Here is a 25,338-nt window from a genome sequence, read left to right on the forward strand (position 1 = left end):
GTATTGCGTGAGTGATCTTTAGAGCGCTCTCCAAAGTGCCTGCATTCTGTAAAGCAATGAGTGAGTACCACAGTTTGTGTGTGATGTATTTGTTGTTTTCTTTCAGGAATAATTACTGAAATAAAATAAATAAAAAAGAAAGACATTATAAATAAATAGATAATTTCATCTGAATGGAAACAAATGATAGTACAGAAATCAAATTTCTCTTTGATATGAAACCAGTTTATGTGTAAGATGCACTAACATGTTGATTTGTGTTTCTTGGCGTGTAAATATAATAGTGTCTTTTTTATAGTAGTAAGTAAGAGAAGTTGCTAATAATATATCTAACAAAAGTACGTACAATTTTCCATCAGTTGCTTCCAATATTCAAATTTATGTTGAAAGAAAACGTCATATTTTGACATTATGAACTCTGCAGGCCCAGTAGAGAAGAAATCATTAACTGTGGTGACATCAAGGAAACTATGGGGAACCTTCTGCATTATTTATGCCCAAAAATCAGACTGATGAAGCTCATCATGAGCGTTCATTACAGTAACCTTCGTCTTAAGTGCAAAATCATACTGTCTTAAATACAGGGTGATTTTTCCACCGTGTACAAACTCTAGGGACTAATCGATGAAAGGATACGGAACAAAAAAGGTCTAATGAACTTGTGTCCGGAAATGTACGGTTTCCATGCTAGAGACGATTTAGTCAATCATACTTCGTTACAGAGACTATGTTCTATACGCGCTGTACCATGCAGCCACAGATACAGTACGCATGGTTTCCCACTAGAGGGTGGTACTGTTCTTCATACGTCATGTCCTAGTGCCCTCTCCTACTATTCATTGGTACTGTTGTGTTCTATTCACTTCTCTTGCTGACTCACCTTATAGTGGATGTGATACAGCGTTGTACACAATGGTTCCGTATTCGAGTCGAGAGCTTGTCGACTTGGTGTTTACTTACGGAAAGTCAAATCGCAACGGGCGGCGGGAAGCAAGATTGTATCAGGAGACCTATCCCCACCGACAACGCGTTCAATGTTTGTAACAATGTTTCGCCGTTCGTCTGAAATAGTGTCGTTTCGGGAAGCAGGAAATCATGATGGACGTACCCGAAATGTTCGGACACCAGACCAGGAAGAAAACGTGATTAACACTGTGGAAGGTGACAACCGCGTCAGTACTAGGCTGTTGGTCCGCCAGTATAGGGTAAGCCAACCGACCGTGTTGAACATTCTCCCTCATCGCCTACAACGTGTACAGGACTTACTAGCGACAGACGTTCCACATCGGGAGCAGTTTTGTCAGTTTTTCTACACTACGCAACCACGATTCCGGGATTTGTGTCATCCATTCTATTCACAGATGAGGCCACTTTTAAGTGGAGTGGTATCTTCAGCTTTCATAACAGTCATCTGCGGGATAGTATGCAGAACCCCCATGATATGGTGACAGCGAATCCCCAGCATCGGTGCAGCCGGAATATGTAAGCCGGGGTAATAGGCGCCGTATTTTGGAACCAGTCTTCCTTCCACGTAGTCTAACAGGCCGAAACTATCCGCGTTTCTTGCGGGTGACTTTGCCCCCCCCCCCCCCCACCCGTGCTGGAAGAAGTGCAATTGATGATTCGAAGGGTTATGTGGATGCTACATGATAGTGTTGCAGCCTACTTTACCGTTAATTTCCGGACGCATCTCAATCGTGTTTTCGGAAGAGGGAGTTCAGTTGCATGGCCTGTTCGTCCACTGAATCTCAACCCATGCGATTTCTCGCTATGGGACCATCTCAAAAGTATCGTGCATGGAGAGCCCATTCCAGATGTGGAGACACTGCAGCAGCCTATTCATGCTGCCTTTGACACAGTTCGGATGCAGCCTGACCGATGTGAACGTGTGAAGTAGAACATGCTACGGCACGTGTACGCAGGCGTTGAGGCGCATAGAAACGATTTTCAACACATATTGTAATTGTGGCTGCGTGGTACAGCGCGTATTAGAGCACAGTCTCTGTAACAATGTGTGATTGAATAAGTGGTCACTAGCATGGAAACCATACATTTCTGGAGATAAGTTCATTAGACATATTTTGTTCCGTATCCTCTCATCGATCAATCCCTATAGTTTGTACACGGTGGAAAAATAACCCTGTGTACATAGAAGTGAAAGATAAATCTAATCTGGTAAAACGCCAAAGACACAGTGGAGCAACAATTTGGATGAAACAGGAGATCACGGGCAAACTAAATAATAAGGAAAAACTCAGCTGAGAAGTGTATGTTCCACATTTACTACTGAGCAAAATTCTAACACCATGAAGTTCGATTATGCTACAAAATTCATAGACTGGTATATTTAGCATAACAGTCACAACCTACGCTCAGCACACAAAAAGAAATTTGACAGGTTAAAGGGAAATAAACACTACAAACGGAAACCAACAACTGAAACTCTCTCACTATTTCAATTGTACAAGCATGTAGAAGAACTTACCTACTTAGAACTCACAAACAGACAAATACTGCATGAAATAACAGCTTTGCAACATATCTATAAAGCAACTCATACCTGCAACAAAGGAAGCAATAGACATGGCAAAATTACCTATACGTGAATAAAACGACCCTAAAGTAAAAAAAAAATCATAGAAATAGGGATGAAAATAGGAAAACCTACAACAACAAGCTATATACTGAGAGCAATACTAAAAAACATAAGTAATAAAATATTACTACAAAATGCAACAGCAGTGAAATCAGACAGAAGGAAATAATAAAGGAAATAATTTTTTCAGAATAACAATATCACACAAATACAGCACAATGTGTTCAACAAATATGTTTCACAAATAAAAAAGCTTTTAGAAGGTGTAATGTAATCTTTACTGAACAAGACAAGAAGTCATGCACTGTCATGAACCCAAATACTCTAATATTATGTGCAAAACCTGAGACACATAAAAACCCGACTTTCATCCATCCAATAATAAATCGTTCCGACAGGCTGACGTATTTCCTCAGTAAGAAACTTAATACATTAATAACCAACTTGTACACGTACAACAAACAATACACCACGAAAACTCTTAATATAAAAGATATACAAACCACCCAAACAGGTAAATTCATCTCTTTCAATATAACAAATTTGTGCAAGAACATAAAGTTTTCTGAAACAACTGAGACTACTGAGAACAACCTCCTCAGATATAGAAAAGCGTCTCCTATTGAAGCCTATGAAATGATAGAAGTCCTGCAGCTTACTAAACCTCAAAATTATTTTGAATTCGATAAGAATATTTATACACAAGTTGATGAAGTAGCAATGGAAAATTGCATTAAAGGAACCATCGCATCTGTATTTATTAACACATTAGAAAAACGTACTTCATCTCAAACTGTGCATTTCTTAACAAAATTATCTACTACCATCGATACATAGAAGACTAGTAACTGATGGAGCTAAAACTGACATACAAGCAGTTCACCAGTAATTAAAAGATGTACACCCAAAAACAAAATTTACAATAGAAACAGGCCAAAGCAAATCCAAAAAAATTCTGTACCTAAAAATAAAGAACAGTAATAAAAACCATAAATTCGATATCTAGAGAAAACGTACTACTACGGACATAATCATAAATAAAAATTCATGTCACCCAAATTCATATAAATATGCATTTTTCAGCTCAATGATCAACAGAATCACGCATTTACCTCTCGAAAAAATGCCATACAAAAAGAAATAACGACACTACAACACAGAGTAAAGAAATGATTGGAATGTGGTAATAGTATTCAAATGTTACGTGCGATGTATAAAGACTATAACAGCTAACATACTTAGGGATGTAACACTGAAAAGAGAGGCATTACTAAAGGCAGATCAACCTGTGTACCAAGAACATACACAGGTCACATATCGAACAAAATGAACAACTTGCTACAGACTACGAAAATAAAATTAGCATTTCGCAAAAACAATAGGCCGAAAACTAAACTAAGATCAGGAGAAAATGAGGTCCCTATTTTCTTAAATGGGCAATTACTGCATTAAATCCTATATCGGACAAACCGGAAGAAATTTTGGAATCAGCGTTAAAGAACATACAAGAAACTGTGGAAATTACCAGTCAAGTTGTTACTTAGAAAAGCCAAATCCATAAAGCTTTACAAATTTTTCATAAAAGACCTAAAGGCCATGCTATGAACATTTTAGGAGAATTGGAAATTCACACACAGGCGAAGAAATATCCGAACCACATTCTTAACAATCAAACATAACTGAAACATACAAACTACTTAGAAAACTTTAATAAAATACTCGAAGAAGAAAGAGGATAAAAATGTCATGAGATGTAAAAACAATAGATGAGCTTAAGCTACGCATTAATACAAATTTACAATCTCTGAAACTGAGACACAATCCGTGGACTTCCGCAATATAACGCACTCTGTGAACATAAAGCATCGCTGGAGCGAAAAATGTCAAAGAACTGTCAAAAAGCACTACACAAATTTACTGAAAGTCCAATACAAAGGAAACTACGCAATAAATAATAACGATACATTAATAGACAGAAAACTCGTTCCAAGATGTATTATGTACGTCAGTCATTTCCAACCTGGGGGTAATTACCCCCTGAGGGGTAAAACTGTAAGACGTCTTGGTCTCCTGACCTTCCTTGCTTACATATTCCGCCCTCACAATCATTTTCCGCACATCAAGACGCTTCAGTCGAACCCAAACTCGATAAGATAAAGTCAATATTGTACGAATTCATGTAAACGATATGCAAATAACTAATAAATTGCAAGTGCGCACCATGGTTGAAATACTCGAGGCTGGCGTACACACACACACATTCAAGACACGACGGTCACAAAAGCTTTTAGTTCGGGAGAGGCAAACACCGCACACCAGGACGCCGGTCCCTTCAGAGGTTTTCACAGGGAGCTATCTACTTCGGCCGGCGGCCGCCCGTGAAGCGGACAGCGTTTGCCCGAGTGAAGGAAAGAATGACCCCGTGTTCGGCTTAAAAGCAAATTCCGCTATATTGTGTGGGAGCGCCCAACCTACACATTCTTTACAAATATAGCACGCAGTTTCAGAGATTTTCACAGGGAGACAGCAAACGCCAAACGCCGATGCTACAGATTTCCGGATTGGTCGCCTTAAACGAAACGTCATTCTCCCGTTTTAGAAGAGCAATGCTGATTGGCAGACGATATTCCTGACGCCTTGATCTGAAGGAGTAATGGAAGAGACCGAAAGATATACCCCTTCATGTCTGGTGTGGAGAGGGGCCGTTCCGTTGTCGCTTTTGGAGCGAGAACACGTAACGAGAGCGTGCACGCTCTTACGTGCACTCAAAGAGCGAGGAACAAGTCTCTCCTCAGTAATTCACTGGGAGAGTACCTCTGTCGAGAGCGAATCGGAGTGTGACTCTATATTGAGTCCTTGCGATTAAGTGTTGTTCACTGTGTTGGCCGCCACACTTATTGTGCAGTGTGAACGGACAGAGTTATAGTTAAACACCTGCGAGCAAATTTTGAGTGGCATCGCGGTGGACTGGTTATCTGACCAATGTACCACGCCAATAGATAGACTAGGGGCGAATAGGAGTCCTTCACTTCATCAAGGCGTATGGTGAGTTTGATTGGAGAAGGTCAATCCAGATAGAACGAGAGTTGTCTTATTTGTCAGCAGCAAGCGGCGCAGACAGCAGTCATCGCAGCTTACGGTATTGTGTGCTGCAGCTCTTGCGAGCCCCATATTTCCTCCACAACAGTACACTTCACTGCATTTCACACACGACATCCTCGACCATACCTAGCAACATTGTAATGGATAATTATTCAAGTTGAGTAGGCGCGGCTCTCAGCCATTCTGCCAAGTCAATAACAATCTTAAACTTTGTATAGAAATTTCATTAGTGAGTCCTGTCCTTGAGAGGTAACGACACATTCCGAAAAGAACCCAGAAATAACTTGTTCAGTTCATAACTAAAGGTGCAGTTGTGATTTCTCGGAATTTTAGCAAAATAAATAATAATTTTCGTTAGTTCCATGTTTTTCTTACACTAACTAGCACTACTCCAGTACCCAAGTATCCCACTAGTTACGTAAGAAATTTTGTGAATTTTTGTGTCATTTCCTTACAACGGACAACTCCAGAAGATATTTATTGCTGAAAGTTTTTCAGGCATTTCTCTTTTAGAACGTTAGGAGCGTCTGCCTGACTTCTGTAGTAGTGTGGGGGTGGAAATTGCATCTTGCAGGAGCCACAGGGTAAAGGGTACATCTCAGATTAATCCGTTGTGCAGAATGACAGAATAGCACTCACACGCTCACAAAACTAACTTTTCTGAGGAATAAAATCTAAAATTTATCTTCAAAAATTTTACTGTTATTATTTCATAACACTGTAAAACTGATTACATAGTGACGAATAATTATATTTTATTTTTCAAAAACTGACACAGTTCGGTTGACGTTACAGCTTTTGAAATGAATCTGACAACATCTTCCTCATACAGTCCACCCACCACAAACATACTTTGTGCCATGCACTCATGACTGAAACAAATACTGTGTATATGTAGACTGAAGCGAAAAATGAAAATTTGTACCAAGGCCAGGATTCGAACCCAGGTCTCCTATTCACTAGACAGATGTGCTAAACACTACGGCACCCTTCCACAGGGGCTTTGCAGAACGGCATAGACTGTCCTTGCACGCCTGCCTTCTCAACCGAAATGCCCATTCACGCCTCAGCCCACATGGTATTCCCACTAAACTCAAACAGTACTTGTGGAAAGGCACTGCGCTAGGGTGGCGTAGCATTTAGTGCATCTGCCTAGTGAACAGAAAATTCCGGGGTTTAATCCCAGACTTGGTACAAATTTTGATTCGTCGGTTCAGTTCCATATATACATCACATGTTTCGGACTTGAAAATGTCTCGGGAACCATATACTTTCGTTTGAAACAGGTGCATTATATCTCATGAAATTGCCTTCTCCGAATTATAGGTTGTCCCCACAACGGACCGGAGGTGCTTATTATTCACTTCTCAACACATAAATGAACTAATTGACATTACAACAGAACAGTAATTATGTACTGACAGTTACATCAATTTACAGCCTACACACTATTGTTATTATTATGAGTATTATTATTAGCAGTGGTCATACATAAAGCATTAGCAGCATGAAGTCTTCCTGTTTTTGTTAGTTCAGAAGCAAGGACTTAGAAACAATAAAGGCAGTGTGCACATATTAACTTAGTTGGTTTTAAATAGAGAGGCAAGTTGTTGGTGTAGAAGCGTCAGTAAGGAGAGGAGTGGTGTAGAGGAACCATTTTTTGTAACAAGAGCCTAGCTTCAATGTGGATACTTAGTTTTCTTTCCTGAGAGGAAGTTGTGTGTAGGTAGCACTTCAGTATTCCATAAAAAGAGGTTGGTAGAAATAAACAATACCAACTGACACTTTAGCTCATTAGTTCGTGGTTTAATGAAACACTCACAAGAACTAAATAACATTTACATTTAGTCACTTTAAAAACAAAAGTGTGCAAAGAAAAGTATTTTTTATTTTAAAGCTTAGTTGCGGCAAAGGGGGCGGGAGAGGCGAGTCGGAGGCGGGGGGTATTGCATTATAGGGGTAATGTCTTGGAAAGGCTGGGAACCACTGATCTACCTCATTTGACCTACACATAAGCACCATATAATATAATAGAATAGGATAGAATATAAGATATGTAGACATGGATATACCACAAAAATTACAACACCTCAACAGGAACACCTGAAAACGATAATTCTGTGGAAACGAGCTTGTTGTGAATCAATGTAACCAGCACGAGTAAAATAAAACAATTTCCAGCTAACCTTGTATGGACTTACACTAATGGCCATTAAAATTGCTACACCAAGAAGAAACGCAGATGATAAACGGGTATTCATTGGACAAATATATTATACTAGAACTGACATGTGATTACATTTTCACGCAATTTGGGTGCACAGATCCTGAGAAATCAGTACCCAGAACAACCACCTTTGGCCGTAATAACGGCCTTGATACACCTGGGTATGGAGTCAAACAGAGCTTGGATGGCGTGTACAGGTACAGCTGCCCATGAAGCTTCAGCACGATACCATAGTTCATCAAGAGTAGCGACTGGCGTGTTGTGATGAGCCAGCTGCTCGGCCACCATTGACCAGACGTTTTCAATTGGTGAGAGATCTGGAGAATGTGCTGGCTGGGGTAGCAGTCGAACATTTTATGTATCCAGAAAGGCCCGTACAGGACCTGCAACATGCGGTCGTGCATTATCCTGCTGAAATATAGGGTTTTGCCGGGAGCGAATGAAGGGTGAAATGGTTCAAATGGCTCTGAGCACTATGGGACTTAACATCTGAGGTCATCAGTCCCCTAGAACTTAGAACTACTTACACCTAACTAACCTAAGGACATCACAAACATACATGCCCCTGGCAGGATTCGAACCTGCGACCGTAGCAGTCGCGCGGTTCCGGACTGAAGCACCTAGAACCGCTCGGCCACCACGGCAGGCGAATGAAGGGTAGAGCCATGGGTCGTAACACATCTGAAATGTAACGTCCACTGTTCAAAGTGCCAACAATGCGAACAAAAGGTGACTGAGATGTGTAACCAATGGCAGCCCATACCATCACGCCGGGTGATACGCCAGTATGGCGATGACAAATAAACGCTTCCAATGTGCGTTCACCGTGATGTCGCCAAACACGGATGCGACCATCATGATGCTGTAAACAGAACCAGGATTAATCCGAAAAACTGACGTTTTGCCATTCGTGTATCCAGGATCGTCGTTGAGTACACCATCGCAGGCGCTCCTGTCTGTGATGCAGCATCAAGGGTAACTGCAGCCATAGTCTCCGAGCGAATAGTCCATGAAACTGCAAACACCGTCGAACTGTTAGTGCAGATGGTTGTTGTGTTGCAGACGTCCCCGTCTGTTGACTGAGGGATCGAGACATGGCTGCATGATCCGTTACAAAAAAAATGGTTCAAATGGCTCTGAGCACTATGGGACTTAACATCTATGGTCATCAGTCCCCTAGATCTTAGAACTACTTAAACCTAACTAACCTAAGGACATCACACAACACCCAGTCATCACGAGGCAGAGAAAATCCCTGACCCCGCCGGGAATCGAACCCGGGCGCGGGAAGCGAGAACGCTACCGCACGACCACGAGCTGCGGACTGATCCATTACAGCCATGCAGATAAGATACCTGTCATCTCTACTGCTAGTGATACGAGGCCGTTGGTATCCAGCACGACGTTCCATATTACCCTCCTGAACCCATCGATTCCATTTTCTGCTAACAGTCATCGTATCTCAACCAACACGAGCAGCAATGTCGCGATACGATAAACCGCAATCGTGATAGGCCACAATCCGACCTTTGTCAAAGTCAGAATCGTGATGGGACGCATTTCTCCTCCTTACACGAGTTGGTGGTGGTGGTTAGTGTTTAACGTCCCGTCGACAACGAGGTCATTAGAGACGGAGCGCAAGCTCGGGTTAGGGAAGGATTGGGAAGGAAATCGGCCGTGCCCTTTCAAAGGAACCATCCCGGCATTTGCCTGAAACGATTTAGGGAAATCACGGAAAACCTAAATCAGGATGGCTGGAGACGGGATTGAACCGTCGTCCTCCCGAATGCGAGTCCAGTGTGCTAACCACCGCGCCACCTCGCTCGGTCTTTACACGAGGCATCACAACAACGTTTCACAAGGCAACGCCGGTCAACTGCTGTTTGTGTATGAAAAATCGGTTGGAAACTTTCATCATGTCAGCACGTTGTAGATGTCGCCACCGGCGCCAACCTTGTGTGAATTCTCTGAGATGCTAATCATTTGCATATCACAGCATCTTCTTCATGTCGGTTAAGTTTCACGTCTGTAGCACGTCATCTTCGTGGTGTAACAATTTTAATGGCCAATAGTGTGAGAGATTGCAGGGCACTCTCACTTCTGATTTGGTGTAGGGAATATGACCTACGGCGATTTGACTTCATACATTGTGATGAAATGGTGGGCAGCAGTTTATGGTCTTGTTTGCGTGCTCTAGGGAAAGAAATACGGTAAACTTTACCTGCGATCAAAGGAACAGGGTGCCGACTTAAATGATTGCAGTAAAAGCACGGCATTGGTGGGGCGACAAAGGGCGTTTTTTTCTGGAGAACGATAAAGAGACATTTCCAGACGGCCCCGTGCCGCAGTCGTATTGTGCAGACACACATTAAGATTGGAGCCACGGACAGTGGCAGACGTCCAGGTATATGGCCTAGCGTCGAAAAGTCTCCGACAGCACACTGTAGGCCTTGTTAGCGAGCAAGCCGCCAAAAGAAATGTAAACGTTCTGCAAAGGTCCATGGGACAGGAAAACTGGCGCCCAGGCGTGCAGACTCTGTTTCAAAACATGTTTTGTCAATGCTAGTTTATGGCCGTTCTTTGCAAACTTTGAAATGGACGCAACAGGGGAGATAACAAGCTGTTTACTGAGGGCAGTGCTTCCACCCTGTATTGTGTTAGCAAAAGACACGGCAAACGTGTGGGAAATAGACCGCGAAGCTGAATTTTTTTCCATTTTCTGCCAATTAACTTCATGTCTCTGACTGGGCAAATCGGTTTGCAGTGCAAAGACCATTCACCGAGCTTAGAATGCCGGGTTCCAGCTCGTGATTGGCTTGTGCGAAATTGGGGGAAATGAAAAAAGAGAAATGTGCTTTTGAAACCGAGCTGAGGAGGCAACACAGAGAAAGGGAGATCGTCACTCTCTTGTACAAGTCTCTTATACTGGCGCTTCGCTAGTAAAGAACTGCAGGCCTCTACCTAAACGGTGAGACTTGTGTCCTTTGCTAGGGTGCGACTTAAAGTCTGAGCCAGTCACTTTCTGAACCATCAGAGGTACTGCATATATCATCACGGTCACAACGAGTGACGCGTGGGGGTACTTATTTGTCTTGAGTCGGCCGTCTAAACATTTGACGTATTCCTACAAGTACAGTCGTGGCACGGAGTCAAATTGATTTGGCAGACCAGCAAACGGGTCCACCTGCACACTGGAATCCGTCGAGGTTGCAGAGGCTCTTAGGGGAGTACATGCGTTCTGAATTAACCGAACGCAAGACAGCGTACTTGCATTTTTCGGGAACGCGCATTTAATAACAGATCGCCGCCGTCCATCATGACTTCAGTCACTGAACGCATCGTAGTGTGCCGCCTTGACCAGTAGGATGGTAAAGTATTCTCTGCTGCGACGTAGGGCTATAATATCTATTTCTCAGCACCCTCTTCTTTCGAACCATATTTTCCTTTTTTTTTTTTGTATGGTAGAATATAGATGCTTGGTGGTGGCGTAGTTTGATGCCATAACCTGGATTCACGTGTATGAAGTGAGATAGAGTGAGTAGTGTTCCGGTTAGTGTCGTGTGGCGATCCCCAGCAGATCACTTTGTCCACCATAGGTCCCATTTTAGTAAGGCTTGTGTTAAATAAATATTTTTTTTTGTATGATGATTCTTTAATAATTTTGTTGTCTTGTCTTGTTTAAGATCAATAAATCGATTGTGAATTAGACTACAACTTCTCCTTGAGTTCTGATTAAGAGTTCTTCGCATTTTTATGGCAGCCTAGTTCAGAAACATAAGGAGTAGCTTTTTCATTTGGTGTCCACTGCGTGGATCTTTACTTCATTAACAATAATCCTCTTTCAGTGTATTCTTTGTTTTTAATTTCTGATCTTGGATGACTCATATTAGTGCGTCGTCATTCTACGCTGCTTCAGCTCTATGCTAAAGTTAATAAATTATGAATGGCGACTGGTGGCATCTCAGTCTCTCTACAACTCATGACCACATGTTTTTAATGAGCGAGAGATCTGGGGAACGTGGTGGCCAGGACAACAGTCGAACATGCTCTACATAGAGGTATGTAATAACACCATGGGCCACATGCTGCCTTGTGGTATCTTGTTAAAGGTAACGCCAGTAGATTTCGAAGATAAGTAACAGCTTCCTGCCTTAACACGTCAGAAATGTAACGCCTACGTGTCCGTATTGCTGGTTATGGTAACCAAAAGTGATCGTGTCTGTACCCAGTGGACCTCCATACCCTCTATGCAGATGATACGTCGTTATGATGATGACAAACGCAATATACAGTTTTGATTCTGACAGGAGCTCCCCAATACGGATACCTTCCTTGTGATGTCGTACCCAGTATCGGGATTCGTCTGAAAGGAAGACATGGTGATACTCCTGTGCCCTGTATTATCGGTGGGGTTCTATTGTTTGGACGCATCTCTCAGCTGCCTCGTCAAGGGAAGCCGAACCTATAGTCACTGTGACGATACTAGCCCATTTCCTGACTCAACGCTCGTCACGTAATTGTGCGATGGCTTTTTAAAAAGCCGGCTGCTTCCGAAACTGGAAGCCTTCCACTTAAAGCGACCTCAGCCTCACACTGCAGTGTCTTTAGTGTCTGTTGAGCAGGCGACACTGACAAAAGCTACACGTACAATAGAGACCGACGCCGGCATCCCTCAGAAAAAAAACCATGACAATTGAGTGCTATTCCGACAGCCACGACCTCTTAGGGAACTCCTACCACGCTGTTTTGAGCAATGGATTGTATTTAACATCAACGCAACTCCTACAATAAAGCAATTATTTAAAAAAGGAAAACACAGATGCTACGATAATATATGTCCTCTTTCTACGAAAATAAGCGTGGTCGATTTTCTTTTTTTTACGAGCAAAATCGGTATAGTTTTTACGTTCAACTACAGGATACAATTCGCATCTCATTATTTTGTGATGTCACAAATGATCAGCGGAGACATGTCCACCCTGCGCAAAATCAGGAACAAAAGAGCTTCGACTATTCTGCTGCGAAAATTACTGATCACCACAAAATGTTTTATAACGACAATTTTGAAGTGTAATTAGCACTGTGATGCATTTTTTCCATCAGTTGTAGTAGTGTGTACTGGCTTTGGTTACCTGGGCTGCAGGGTGGTGTTTGAGCGAGCATCTGTAGCGAACTCTGATGTCAAACAACAAGAGATACTGTATGCTTACAGGTAATACACTTTTTGAACTCCTCTCTGTCGAGCACCAGCATCTCATCAGTTGAACATATTTCCAACCAAAAAGAATGATGGTCGTACCTTACACCCCTGCCTTTTTCCCGCCAGCTTGAAAATGATGGGCAGTGTTTGAGAGTGTTTGTCACTACTTTCGAGTGGTACTGTGAAATTTTTTCCCAGCAGAATAGTACCAGTTGTATGGAATCGACAGTTTTTGAGCTGTATTGCAATTTTAGGCCGTCCTTGTGTAGTGCTATGCGTATACGTGTATAATTAGGCTCGACTTTTATGATTAATTATGAAATTAGGACCTATCTTTACTTCATTCTCCCTACCAAAAGAAATAAAATACACTAACCTAACCTTCCTGTCCGGCATCTGGACAGTTTCTATCTGTTCGTGGGCGCTTGGCTTTCCTTCCAGTAGAATCAGGGTTCAAGTCACTGAAAGGACACTGGAATCTGTAATTTCCCATGAATTTCAAGTGCCTCTGGTGGTATAATTGTGTTAAGGGGGTGCACTTGGGCTTTCCGTCGAGAAGGACCAAGGTTCGAGTCTGGTTCAAATGGTTCAAATAGCTCCGAGCACTATGGGACTTAACTTCTGAAGTCATCAGTCCCCTAGGACTTAGAACTACTTATACCTAACTAACCACACACATCCATGCCCGAGGAAGGATTCGAACCTGCGACCGTGGCGGTCGCGCATTTCCAGTCTGTAGCGCCTAGAACCGCTCTGCCACCCCGGCCGGCTATTCGAGTCTAGGAAAGGGTACATCCGATTTTGATTTCTCGGCAATTACTAGGTGGAGGTGGTGTGGTATGTCAGCACAGCCATGAGACAAAGAAATTTCCGCCAAAATTTGAAATTCCCACCAATAGGGTAGGACGATGGAGGGGAGGGTGGGGAGTGGGGAGGGCGCTGGGGCCATGAGCAGGCTGAGAAAAACATGTGAGGTGATGGTGGGCGTGGTCGGGGGTGGGGGTGAGAGTGGTCGGGGATGGGAGTGTTTGGGGGCAGGGAATGATTAATTGATCAATTTCATTCATTTACATATCAATTTGATATCAAAATTGTGGTGACGCCGCCACTACGCTATCACTTACAGGTACCACCAGTAATCAAGCTAGACTTTCTCCCTTTCACTGAAGACGTAGTCGATGACCATTCCCTTGAACGATGTAGGCGCTTGATGTTTGCCGATAGGACAGTAATAGTTGTCTGGACAAAGAAGGGTCCAAGGTTCAATCACACCAGGTGGGACACAGAGGTAACAAGCTAAGATATTCTGTGTCAGTCGCAAAACGCCAGACGACGACATGCACGTGTTTATCTGCGTTCAGGAGGCGACAGTCAGGAAAAAGTGGGGAGTCCGTTAATCCTATAGCCCGGTGTTGATGTCTCGTCGCATATTTTTTGTTTGTGACTGGATACAATGTCGCACACACAGCGGCTGGCAGAAAGTGGTGGTGTATCGTTTTCCACAAAACGCGGATGTGCCCGCAAAGGGCGGTGTAGAAATATATTCCCTTCGGCGGGGAGGTTTGGGGAGATCCGAGACCACATTTGAGAATGAATGTCGATACATGGGAGAGCAGTGTTGTGGGGTGCGCCACCGACACGGGCGGGACGGGAGAAACCGGCGTCAGGACCATCAATTCACGACCCGTTAGGAAGGCGCGTTGGCTGGTTCATGGTTTCCACATATTGCTCACAACGGGCAGCTGCCTGTGCCTGGATGTTAACCACTGTCAGACTTCCATTGCACAGGGGGAGGGTGAGCGTTTTTCCCTCCACGGCCACACCGGCATCATGGCCAACTCAGTAGGTCTACTGCCATCTCTGTATAAGGGTTAGTATTCACTAAAGTGGGGTGTCGCAGGATGTTGGTACTGCTATGTTTGCGTACGTCTGGTTAAGGTTAACCATTAATACGCGCTCATCTGGAGATAGATTGGGTCGAAGTGGTGAGGGTGAGCGTGTCATAACGTACTTTAAATACGTGTCCTGTGTATAGGAAGTAACTAAACACCGCCTGAAGTCTCCAACCTATCACCGCCAGTAGGGGGAGGACCTGTGCCATGTGATTGAGTTTTGACGTCACTTAGAGGTACAAGTTTTCCACGTGTTGCAGTTGGTTCAAGTCCTCTGTAATTTCAATGTAGATTTTCGGTAACTATTCGCCATTATCTACTCTACGGCGTCACGTTAGAGTCGGCCGAAGGAAGTCAAGAAGGGGAGCGAGCTCGCGCTGCAGCCGGAAACACACATCATGTCCGCTCTGCTTGCTGCTAAAGCCGAACTGCCCACAGAGTAAGTTCTCGTTCTTACAAGAGCCGTAATACGATCATATTATAAATAGACAATACCAAAATATAATTTCTGAATGAGAAATCCTATGTGTAACACTTACTAATGGACAGAATGTAGATGGCGCTACCCCTACCAACTGTGAGCGGTTGCGCTGAAATGCAGTGCGCTTCACGTCAATTTCACATTTGTTGTATGCCGTCTTCGTGGCAGTGCAGTTTTAATTACCAGCAGTGTATATGGGAAAGAAAGGGAACTTTGTAAACATCTTGGTAGCTGCTAAGTTGCACACCATATATTTTCTTTGCTAATTTAAATTTCGCGGTCAAGGTTTGTTTAGAATGTCATGTAGGCAGCAAGAAAATAATGTTTATTAGCGTATTGGAAATGAACACACAAATACCAACATTTTGAGAAGAGCTGGGTTGGCAAGAGAAAGATACTGATTTCGGTTGTAGTAAAGTCTAGTCTGTCGTTATGGTTATCAACCACGTGCGTTATCAAGGACCTGAGAGCTGCGACAGTCAAGACTGTAGTAACCACATAAGGTAAATGGAATACGAGAGCCGTTGTTGATTTGACACTGGGCAGTAATATCGATGAATGTCTTTCTCACCTCAACTTTGTCCCGTTACGACGGTTGCTGGTGAGAGACACACAGAGGGATGCACATCGCGGCGAGGCGGAAGGGTTACTTGAGCCTTCTTCAAAATATATCTGCTGGGCCACTCAATTCCAGGGAAAGGGGGCTGAGATTGTCGACGGAGGCGCATTGCCGCGGTAGAACTAAAGCTACGTGCAAAAACACTAAAGTCCCTAGCCGCTGTACATGGTGCGGTCGAAGAGAAAACAATTACGAGAATAGAGTTGCAAGAATCAGGGACGTTGGCTACAAGGAAACTGTGCACTGAGAAACACCGCGAGAGGAAGGAGATGGCGATTCCAGCCAATCAGAAGGAGTATAGTGAAAAATTTCCATGTATAGCGCAGAAGCACGGCAAGAGGGGGATGTGTGATGGGGTGGGCAGACCAGGAAGGAAAATCGAAGACTCAGTCTCTAGACGTGTTAAAAGATAAGTGGAAAGACGGAGAACAAAAAGGAGTTGTTCCGGTGGCAGAGAGCGTGATAGAAACTTCCAGCTTCCACCATCACTGAATGTAGCACACTGCCGTACAGGCGCCACTACATGTACTACGAAAGGACGGATGCAGCAGCGGTTTTATAAATCGGCTATCTGGGTAAGCTGTTTATACAGGAGGCAAGAAAAATGGTTCAAATGGCTCTGAGCACTATGGGACTTAACTTCTGAGGTCATCAGTCTCCCAGAACTTAGAACTACTTAAACCTAACTAACCTAAGGACATCACACACATCCATGACCGAGGCAGGATTCGAACCTGCGACCGTAGCGGTAGCGCGGTTCCAGACTGTAGCGCCTAGAACCGCTCGGTCACCCGGGCGGCGTCAGGAGGCAAGAAAGCCCACAACTGCAGCTAGCAAGCAGGCGTATTGCAGAGCCTCTTCCACATTGCACTTCAAACTAACTGCCTGTAAAGTCGCCTTTCAAAGGGAATTCCATGTAAGGTTCTATAACTGTTACTAGCGATCCTAGAAATGTTTCACAATTGCTAAACATGTATCTTCATCTCCTCCTTTCCTCCGTTCATCTCCTCTTCGCCCTCTCTCTGACCTTTAGCATTGGTTATTGTTATTGCAAACGGGACCTCGATTGGGAACTGAAGTCGCTTGAAATGAGTGGCTCAATAGGGTGGGACCATTGGGTTACGGGGTATGAGAGAGACGTATCTAGCTGCTGCAACTGTGAAGATGGTAGCTTCAGTGACATTATTTCGCATAGTTTTAATCTGCGAACGGGTAGGATTACAAAGTTGACCATAAATACAGTACATTTATGTTTTTTTTATTTTTTTTACAAGCGACGGCGAAGAATAAAACAAAATAGAACGTTATTGTGTACACTATTATTATGTGTGAGGAGAAAGAATATACATGGGAGAAGCGATTTGTGTAATGGTTCAAATGCTCTGCTATCATAGTTACAACTGACTGCGAAAAAGAAAACGAAACGGCACATTTTCTCAGCACATGTCAGCAATTTCTTTCTCGTAGGGCCTACTCGTTTTGAACAGAAAACCTGGAGATTGTTATTTTAAAAAGTGTAGCCTTCGTTCAATTGAACATTTCTCAGCCGGCCGAAGTGGCCGTGCGGTTAAAGGCGCTGCAGTCTGGAACCGCAAGACCGCTGCGGTCGCAGGTTCGAATTCTGCCTCGGGCATGGATGTTTGTGATGTCCTTAGGTTAGTTAGGTTTAACTAGTTCTAAGTTATAGGGGACTAATGACCTCAGCAGTTGAGTCCCTTAGTGCTCAGAGCCATTTGAACCATTTTTGAATGTTTCTTAGGGTATTGTGTAAAAATTTGAAGTAAGTCGGTCCAGGCCTTTTCGAGATTTATGCTAACAACCTTTTCCTATTATATATTTATATACCATATGTATTAAAGTATGTAGCCTATATCAGCCCAAACGTTTAATGCAAAAATTTGAAGTAAATTCGTTATGAATTTTTCGAGATTTTTATTGGATATTCTTTTCTTGTTTTGATCAATCTTACAATCGTAGCAGCAACAGTAGCTGTACAAGTATTCCACAGTCATAGGTGTAAGAACGGTTTTCGCTTATAAATTTCTACTCTTCCGTTTCTAGACCAGGGCGTCTTACCTCAGATTGATACATTTATCCCTCTGCATCATCCCTAAACGTTTGTAACATCATCATGGAATCACCCTCTGTATACAAACATATACAGGCGCTGGTGCCATTTTATTTCGACGTTCTGTACCGTCGTTGGATGTCGTTTCGGGACACGGGTTCCTTTTCACATTTTGTTCCTCAGCACACCGTCTACATCCCCTCGAAGTTCGTCAGTATAATTTTGAAACACCCTGTATATTTATATCTCATACACATGGCGAAGAAAAATCCCACACTTGGCGGTCAGCATACGATCCCTCATCTCAAATCAAGACAAAATTATATCTAGCAAAACGTAGTCCAATAATAGGTTTAACGGAAGTGTGATTTAAGAAACGAGGCTGTGGCAAAGCTATAACTGCGTGCCGCGTGGCCAAGAACTGGTAGCATGAACACTGCCCTGTGCCGGAGCTGTCCCATTAGCTCAGATCGATTGGACTGTATTGAGAAAACGATTCTCGGTCCACTCTCAAGCCGATGACGTCATGGTTTTAATACGAAATGCCGACGATATTTCCGGGATCCAGAATACCTTCAGTTCTTTTTGTCGCCTTGCTGGTGTCCACATTAATGATCACAAACGTATGTTCCTGCCTTTGGGTGCCTTTAACCGAGTGGTAATTCCTTGGGCGACGATGTTCTATCGCCACAAGACTTTAGGGACCATAATAGATCGTAACCCGATCAATATGGTGGCACTTAACTGGTGAGAGCGATTTTTGAACATGAACTCCGTTCCCTTAGCTTCCTTCACCAACTGCGGGTCTTAGACTCCCATATTTTCAGTAATGCGTATAAAATTGCACAGGCATTACCGCTTCCCGCTATGATGTCCCGCATACTAAGATAACTATCCGGTCGATTCTCGTGGCGCGACATACGTTTCGAATTCGGTATGAAGGCGTTGCTCCAAGCGAAGAAAAACGTTCATATCGGGATGGCGCCTTTGAGAGTACCATGCAGTCTAAGAATTAGCAGCAGCAGCTTCGTTATCGCATGCACACAGTACCAAAAACATATAGACATATTTGTTGGGTATATAATAATTATGTGTTATTTATGGTTGTTCAAAGCAGGAAAATACGTATAAAGATATATTACAGCTTAAGTGAACATTTTAGAGACTTTGACATTTCTAGCCACAATATTCTGGAGTGGCAGCAGTCGAGGAAGGAATGCCGACACTTGTGTCGACATTGGTCACGTTCCTGTCAACGTAAGAAGGCCGATGACCAGCGGAGTTTGCTCAGCAGCAGTCAGCACTTCGACAGACGAACGACCGAGCAGATGGGCAATGCTTCCAAGGAGAACAACGACCGGCGCAGTTCGCACATCAGCTTCCAATGCCCCAGGTACTGTCAGCATACTGAACTCATGTGCCTGACATATCTGGCGATGCGCAGAAGGTCGACAGGGCAATTCGCGACCACGCCAGCATAGAGGTAAAACAATGGCAAGCCAGCACGTGTGTCGACATTACTCATTTTCTGCTCAAAATGAGAAACATAGGTCAACAACCAAAGAGTGAGTCGCCGACCTAGAAACTTCGCGACATTGGCAAAAACACCGAATAAATATCTCCGACAAACGGGCATGAGGAGGTCCTTCAAGGGGAAGGGAGAAAGAATAGACAAAGAAACGTCGCCTGGGCGGAAGAACCGATGGTTAGTCAGCAGACGTCATACTTAGTTACAACGACTTATCCGCTACGCTGCTCGACGGGAGATGTCGATATCGCGCCAGTAAGTCAAAAAAATGGTTCAAATGGCTCTGAGCACTATGGGACTTAACATCTATGGTCATCAGTCCCCTAGAACTTAGAACGACTTAAACCTAACGAACCTAAGGACATCACACAACACCTAATCATCACGAGGCATAGAAAATCCCTGACCCCGCCGGGAATCGAACCCGGGAACCCGGGCGCGGGAAGCCAGTAAGTCAACGCAGAAGATGCCATCCCAGATGTTACCAGAAAGAAGTTCGTGTGTTACTTACCCAGGTGGCTGGTGAGGACGAAGGGACTGCGACCTCACGAAATGGGTCATCTATGAACCTAGAGGTTGATACACTCCACCAGAAGACGCCGGACCTAATGGTCACTGGTTCGATTCCGGGACGGAGCACTCAGCGCCACGCCGTAGCCTGTCATTAATAACGCTACGAGCGATCTCAAGGAGAGGACCGCCCAGGGGGTCACGGTATTGAGGGAAGAATACGACGCCTGGCTAGCCGCTGCAACACGAGCCGATGCCGGATCAGCGGTCAGTAGACTCTGCACGCTACGACTTCACCGCTCTGCAGCCGCGACGAACTGAGCGTGTTGAAACACATTGTATTACTCTGTTTGTCTGAAGGGCCTTATGTCCCAAGAAACGACTTTTTCTGGAACCACCAATGTTTGCCTCACACCTCATCCACTATGACAAGTAATGAACCCATTCCACCTCCCAAAAAGTGTCGTTTCCCTCCCGCCATCCCTGACAAAATCTTTGCTATCCTCTGTCACTGAGGTTCAGCTACATATTCATCGTTTGTGTAATTCATCGGGTAGCCGTCCTACATGGACTTGACAGGACCAGTTAAAGTTGTGGGCTGTGCGATTAGTAGACATATGCATGCAGTTTAATGGGCCTAACTGGCATGTGGTAGGCTATTGCCATGTGACAAAATGATGCCCTGCTTATAAACGGCGGGAACTAGGGAATGGACGTCTAAAATATAAGAAAGGAACCTGATGAAGATTTGAACCATAGCTGTATGGTGGATGTGGGTTTTATGTCCCAGTAGTCTACTTTCCTTCTAAAAGAATCTTCCTGGTGTCCAAAGGAAGGGTTCAGGACAAAATGGGTAAGAGTCGCAACCTGAGCCTTCGCCACTAAGTCCCTTTCCCTCCCCCAGTGACCAAGGAAAGTGTAGGGAACGTGGAGCAGAGAAATGTAGCACATCAATGATACAAACTTCTTAATTAATATATTTTATTTTGTTTTATATATACCACCGAGAGTAGCAGGAAACCAACGATGTGAAGTGGAGGGAACAGCAATTCATTACAGTTGGTTGGATTATCGACGCATAGTTTTCGGAGAAGAGCATTCCTATGGCTGAGAATAACTGGTACTAAGAGTAGAAAAGTGGGTTAACTCTTCATTACAGTAACACCCCAACTACGGGGTGTAAGAAGAAAAACACTACGAAGAAAATTGAAGACAAACAGTTGATATTTGGCATTGCAGACAACTGCGCAATGTCGTTCATTAAGGATGTGCAAAAAATCAAGGACATTTTTCTCGCCGTCAGGAAACAAGTAGTAAATTGGGTGTCCACAATTACACTTCACGGAGTTCGTCTTCGTTTGTAGGAAGTATCCCGAGTTTAGGAAGAGGAGCATATCTGACGAAGAGTCGTACGGGTAATTAAGGCCAGCATCTGTCTCACCAAGAACCAGACACCAATCAGCGATCCGTACATCAGGCGATGCTTGCTGCGTCCAGGACCAATGGTTCCAATGGCTCTGCGCACTATGGGACTTAGCTTCTGAGGTCATCAGTCCCCTAGAACTTAGAACTACTTAACCATAATTAACCTAAAGACATCACACACATCCATGCCCGGGGCAGGATTCGAACCTGCGACCGTGCCTCCAGAACATCACAGGTGACACCCAGTGGGGTGTGTAAAGAAACTGGTACTCTACTTCTAAAAAAAAATACCTTTTAAATAATAAAACATGACCTATACAAGGAATCTGATTACCCCTGTTAGTCATGAACGAGAAAAAAAAAAAATTCAGTAATTCAGTACAATTATTATATATATGCGATAAATCACTTTAACGGGGGCAAATGAACAATTAAAGTCAACATAATTCCAGTAAACCTGCAAAAGTAAAAACAAATTATTGTAGGGGCCTACATAGACATCGTGCATCTGCTAGATGCCCACGAAATACGTAATTTTGTTTTGAAGCTGACAGCCAATGAGAAAATAGGTGCAGTTTTCAAGCAGTAATGGCGGACAGCATCAGCTGGTAATATACTTAATTTTATGGTAGCTAATTTTACTACACAAAAAAATAAAATATGCGCTCCCTCCAAAAGAAGTTACAAACAAACATTAAAATAAAATTATAATGAGCAGCAAAATGTCTGGGAAGAATTTTGAAAGAAAATTATTAATTGAACTTTAATTTGGCGGGTTTTCAACACTGTCAACAAGACGAAATAATGGAAAGAATATTTATTGTAACTAAACAAAACTGAGATATTGTGACAGTATTTTTGAAATAGTTAATTTAATTGCAATTGTCTTTAATTTTGAAATGAGAGAGAGCGTAATAATTTTCTTTTAATGTCTTATCTGTTGCTGCAGGTAGTGGGATGACGTCAGCGGTGGTTCGCACGGACGATGTGTGAAGTGAATCCTGGTTCGTGGCGTGTAGATAATGATGGATCCTCCTGTTTCATTAATATTCCAGTTACGGCGGTGGTCCACGTCTCCGTTGTAGTCTAATCAGGTGGCAGCACTGGCGCGATGATAATAGGTCCAGTATGCGCGTTGTCGTTACGCGCGCGACGTTTTATTATTAAAAGTTTATTAATCACACGCGGTGCGGATAGGTCGGAATTGTGCAACGTCTTTAGCATTTAAGATACATATCCGGTTAATGCCAATACTTCGTACAGTTCTTTCACCGTGTTGCCACAGGAAAACAGTCGCATGTTTTTTTCACTATAACAGTCCGTTAAACATCAATTCAATTACGTCGTCGTCTTTAAGACAGTTTGGACGATTTAATAAATGTTTCTTGATCAAATCACAGCACTGTTCTTATACTTAACATTTTTGTTTGGTCCTTTTTCACGCAATTCTAACAGTTAGTGTCTCCAAACGACAATGGTGTCTCGTTCATGGCTAATTGTCGCAAGTTCACACAGTTTATAAAATCGTCACTGCAAACACTCGACATACTTTCCAGGTTTTACTGTTCACTTAATAATGCACAATCTCCTATTAACACAGCGGACGCACTGTAATTAATTGTTCCTCCGCGTATCACCGTCTTTCACGCCGAAATTTGCAACGATTTTACACCCACGAACCGACCACGATACCACAACTCGCGCCCTCTCTATCGATAGTCGTTCCCTCTCTCTCTGACACAATACTTCTCCGAGCCTAACCAAAGATTTACAAAGCATATAGAACCAGAACATTCATATTCGTGCAATATAAAATATAAAACAGTAGCAAAATGAATGAAGAAACAATGTGACGTATTAAGAAATAAAGAATAGTTGAATTAAATGATACATACGTACTATGACAAGGTAATGCACAAAAGAAAGATATTACCGACTTTCGGGGAAAGCAATGCCTTTATAGGTGTCCGCAAGGTGGATACCATGAAGGCATGACTGGCGTACTGCTTCCCATTGACTGTAAGGTACTATACAGACTGGACGTCAGAGGCGAGAAAAGAGCGAACACCGATCGTCAGACGGTAAGCCCGACGACGTAGGGATGTTTCCTCTCAGTTTCATTTGGTGACCTGTTCTGCTGAAGAAAGTCATAGATCGTCTTGATGGACATCAAGCACATTGGCATATCGCAGTGTGTACTTAGGTTACTTCGAATGAAACATGACGAAAGTAAAAGAAGGGCGGCGGGACGTCCAAAAGTTCAATAAACGCTGAGAGCACGGTGCAAGGGCCTTCAGCAACAGGCTGGTAAAGCGCGTGGACCTACGGCGGCACAGCACCATTTGACAGCTGACGAAAAGGGCTACCGCTTTGTTAGGGACATGATACGGGCGTAAACTCCCTCTTCACAGCGGGAGGGTGAGGGTCTCGCACCGTATCTGGAACAACAAGCTGTGGCAAACATATGAACCCAATGCCACTAGCATGTAGATGGTCATGGCTGGCGGAATGGGGAGTGTCTATGCGATGCAGGGGATACATGATGCCAAATATATGTTAACATATTTTGTCCGTTGCAGAAGATTGAGGGCTTGTAAACGATGATTTAGGAGCCCAGCTCTTAAATGGGACAGTAGGCGCCGGCAGTTGAGGGCAAATGTGGGCCACAGAACACTTGCGAAATCGAGTCCTAAGCATCAGACAGTAGCAACTACAAGCAGTGAAGTAGCGCTATCTGCAGGAAGCCGCTCTCCTTATAGCCATAGTGCTCGATTTTCAGACGTTAAGGCAGCTACAACGAGCTTCGCCATAGGTGGTAACCCAATCCAATGACTCCGTGAAGTCAGCGCCGCTATAAAGAATGAGGATGATATCGTCTGCATAAGCAGTGCAGCTGAATACGTGGCCACCAACAGACATCCCAGACAGGTGTTGATATATAGGCCGCAGAGCAACAGTTCCATGGTGTAAACATATAACACTGCAGACAATGGGCAGCATTGACGCACTGAGCGACAGATCAAGATGGGAGGAGTGTGACGGCCATTGTAGAGTACATGGGGAGACGCTTCTCGAAATAGATGTATTATGACGTCGATGGTGGTATCAGGGTATCATACATTGCGGAGCACCCGTTCCAGGTACTTGTGATCGATGGAGTCGAATGCCTGTCTGAAGTCCAAAAGTATAGGCATATGACAAGCTTGAGCAACAGTTATTATGTCTCGATAGCGATAGAGAACATGAAACATCCCCTTAGAAAAATTAATGAATTACTGTGCTGGTAAACCTCTTACGTTATTTGATTTTTAAACAGCTGAGCAAAACTGAACGTACTCAGACATTTCTCTCTTTACTTATCCTGATCATCAATAAACTGACACACAATATTTTTAGCGCAACGCAATCTTTCAGTAATCCCTACAAAGGATTGGCCGTGACTAACAATAACCTATACCTTTCATGAATCACTTACCTCACAAAAATCTTCGTTACTCGAACTACTGCAATACAGCGAGCGTCAATACTGCCAGTTAAATAAAAGATTCCAACTACTGAAGGCACTAACTACTGATAGGCATAGTTATAGCAAATGAAAGATTTTGATAGAGAACAAACAAGGTATTTACCTTAATAGTATTCAAAAGTCATTATATATCATTTCATGACATCCGGTCTTACAAATTTCGT

Source organism: Schistocerca americana, chromosome X (genome assembly GCF_021461395.2).
Source record: "Schistocerca americana isolate TAMUIC-IGC-003095 chromosome X, iqSchAmer2.1, whole genome shotgun sequence".
NCBI classification, from domain to species: Eukaryota; Metazoa; Arthropoda; class Insecta; order Orthoptera; family Acrididae; genus Schistocerca; species Schistocerca americana.